The sequence below is a fragment of the Symsagittifera roscoffensis genome, chromosome 5, assembly GCF_963678635.1.
Source record: "Symsagittifera roscoffensis chromosome 5, txSymRosc1.1, whole genome shotgun sequence".
NCBI classification, from domain to species: domain Eukaryota; kingdom Metazoa; phylum Xenacoelomorpha; order Acoela; family Convolutidae; genus Symsagittifera; species Symsagittifera roscoffensis.
Window position 1 is genome coordinate 60,240,096 of NC_087066.1, and position 3,319 is coordinate 60,243,414.

Below are 3,319 nucleotides of genomic sequence, written 5' to 3' on the forward strand. Positions count from 1 at the left end.
TAGTCCTGTTACTAGTAAACTTACGATACGATAATGATAGCTATAAATAGAACATTAAGTATACGTCATGTCGTATTTGGTTCCGGCAAAAGTAACACTTACTAGAGGTATGATACCATTGACCTGCGAATCATGTCATGGGAAACTATTCAAACCAGAAAAGCAGCTGATTAGCTCAATAAAGCGAAACAAAGATTAGGAAGGAAATAATTTACCAGAAATAATGAACCATTTCTGATCAAAATTTTAGTTTTTAGAAGGTCTAAACAACTGATTTAATCAGTCTAGACATGACGACAGAGCTAGACCAGACTACTACAGGAATGATAGCTTGATTATACAATCGAAACAGTCGGTTGCATAACTTCGCGCGTCTTTGCTTATAATTGTTACGTCACGATAGTAAACACTCGACTCCGATTTGGTTATGCATCTACTCTACTCTATCCAGGCACATTGTGATAGACAGACTAAACTCTACTCGCGGCTTAAAGCCTTTTAGTTTTCATTCAGTGCCATTCAGACAAGATACAAAACAAACAAAATGAGAATGGGATAACTAACTCGTTATACTAACTATCTCAGGGGGCTTTTCTCATGATGAGGGACCGAAAGATGGAAAAATTCAACCAATCATAATCAGAAGTTACGGATCTACTTAACAATCCCCCCCCCCCCTATGGTATCCTCTAAAGAATCTCCACCCCTATGTATAAATACAGTAAATTAGCACTAAAGCTTTGTATTTCCCCCCCCCCCCCCCCCAATATACCAAGTTAAGATCCTCCACCCCAGCGTTCATTTTAATTTAAATCTACTTAGCGCTGCATGTAAAATGCTCTATTCTGATTGGTTGAAAATTCGAACTCAGAACCAAGTTAACATCCTCGCCCCTAAACGGATTTTGGGTGGGGGGGGGGGGATGTTATGTTGACTTGGTTTGATTTTTGCACTGAACCCAAGACAAAACAAGACTGCTCGTATCAAGGCGAAGACCTGAAAGTTCGGACTCCTTTTAAGGGTTGAGCTCAGGACAACAATACTTTTTGAATGATTTAAAAATATTCCATCAAAAGTTGCTAGGTTAACAGTCGAATCTTGTCTGTAGAATAAAAACCAACCCGAGCACAAATTTTCCGTTATTTTCTTCGAAAGTCGTCGGAACACTTTGTAGTAGTTAGAACATAGTTGAAAGATGCCCGAGGGAAAAAGAACCCGGCCTGAGGACACGAAGTGTCCGATGGCAGCTCTTTTGCCCGAGTCCATCTTCAACTATGTTCTAACTGTTGAAGAGTATTATGTTTTTGCTCTTTCTGTTTGTTTTTGCAGCTCTTTTTTCATCCCCCCCCCCCCCCCCCCCCCCCACCTCGTATGAGCATCATTGTATGATGTAATGAGTGTTTTTACAAGGTTGTTTATGAAGACCAAATATGTTTGTCATGGCCCGGTTAGTCCGCATGCCAATTGTCTTGTTAATCGGTTGGTGTGAACAGTAATTTCACTTGTAAAAAATTGCAGGTGGGGGGGGGGGGGGGGGGGGGGGGAGGGGGTAGGAAAAAGCCGTTTTTGCTCTTTCAATTGTTATAATCGGGCTTCTTTCAAAAAAAGAGCCCAGAAAATTGCGAGAAGTGCGCGAAACTATGCAAATGATTTCTTTTTTCATTCAAGCGTTCTAACATTTTATTTTTCAAATATGCCTTGCCGTGAAAGAACACGTGTGAAAGTGCAAAAACATGATCTTCGTAGAAAGTGAAATATAGCGTGCACAGTCCGTGCCAATTCAATAACTTTTGTGCATTTAAAAAAATTGTGTATCGGTATCTATGAGACAATATGTGGCTCTTGTAAGCTATTCCCCCCTCTTTTGAAACTTGTTAATTATTCCACCGTTATTTTTGAGATGTTGAATGCGCATTTCTGACCGGCTAAGTTTAACTGAAATTAAATTTCCTACATTTAATCTCAGTAGGACTACACTTTAGGGTCTATGAAGTAGTATTCGATAAACGAAATAGATGAAGTTTTCAAAAAAATTATCCCAAATGTGCTAAGTTTGCAAATTTTGACCCCAATAGTTTTACGAAAATCAATCACAGGTGAAATATATTTTAAACATTGAGCTGAGGACAACAATACCCTTTGAATTCTATAAAAATATTCCGTCAAAATGGAACCAGTTCAAAACATTTTTTTATTTTATCCTATTATATTTTTGATAAACTATCTCTGTACAATACTTATAACTAACCAATCAGCATCCATAACTAACACTTACAATTATTTGTAAGGCTGAAACTGTTTATAGTTTCAGTCAGAAGAGATTAAATTTAACTTAGCAAAAAGTTGCTCTTCCTAGAATAGTTCTTGGTATCAAGCTTCGCCCATACCAGTGTACACTAGATCTATTGAGAGATCTATTAAGAGATATAAGTGTAAGATTAACATTGGTATTAGACTAAGAAGTTGCACGAATATATCCGGCCGAAAATAAGGTAGCCTGACGAACAGACGGTATACCTTATCTAAAATTACTCTATGCGTGAGCCATCCCGGACTTAAACTCATCTGATGCGACCAAGAGTCTCGATCAAACCTCTAAAAATTTAGAGTTAACAAAGACACAATAGATATAAGATCAAAAACACACCACAAAATGTGAAACAGTATTGAAAACTTATTGTGCTTACTTCACCGTCTCAATAAGTCTATTCAATTCAAACGAGTAATCAAACTTACCCCAGGTCAAAACCCAAACAACAACCGAGCTTCTACACCGTGAAACGAAAAAGCAGACTGAAACGATTAATTCTCAACAAATTTATCAATGAAAAACTTTTTCATTCACTTATAAGAATTACCTTACTTGGAGCAGTAGGATTCATAATCAAGCTATATATCTCTCATTGATGTATAAATATCAATTTTAAAAATATCAAATCGATTTCGGTCAATCGTTTATACAAACTTTTAAAACTTTATGATTTCAAAATTTTTTGAAAAAAATTTAACAAAAAACTAATTACTAAATTTATTTATATTAATTTTCATCACAAACAAAAAAATCTCTGCTTCTCAAGAAACTCTGTCTGCTTTGCTTCTTTGTTTCTTCAACCAAACAATAACACACAATCAGTCAAGAAACTAATCTCATTTAAACTTAAAACTCTAACCTTTTCTTAAACTTTTAATCTTTCATACAAATCTTTTCAAGGTCTATCCTTGTTTTATTTCAATCTAAACATTTCTTTTAATAAATTAAATATTAACACCCCTTTTAATAAATTAGTAAAATAGTTTTTAGTTTTGTATTAAAGTTTCC